We start from the raw sequence: 290 nt of genomic DNA, 5'->3' as shown, positions 1-290 counted from the left end.
CAAATACTATGCTATGTATCTTATACGTGTAGTATGGGTGTGTATGTATCAATCAAAAATAGTGCTAACTTCATTAATGTTTGAAATATGGATTGGTAACTGATATTCACGACTTTTATTCCGCAAAAAATAATAAATGGAAATATACAGCCTGTGCTCAAGGGCCGTCCGTAATTATCGACATTTCCAAAACTCTTAAGATTAAAATATTGACGGGAAGTGAGTGACGAGCCTAATGATCTTTTTAAAATTCCTTGAATGCAGCACCGAAAATAAATGTTCTTTGAAGA

This window comes from Penaeus monodon, chromosome 23 (assembly GCF_015228065.2).
Source record: "Penaeus monodon isolate SGIC_2016 chromosome 23, NSTDA_Pmon_1, whole genome shotgun sequence".
In the NCBI taxonomy this organism is placed as follows: domain Eukaryota; kingdom Metazoa; phylum Arthropoda; class Malacostraca; order Decapoda; family Penaeidae; genus Penaeus; species Penaeus monodon.
The sequence above is the reverse complement of the archived record's forward strand: the minus strand, read 5'-3'. Positions refer to the sequence as shown.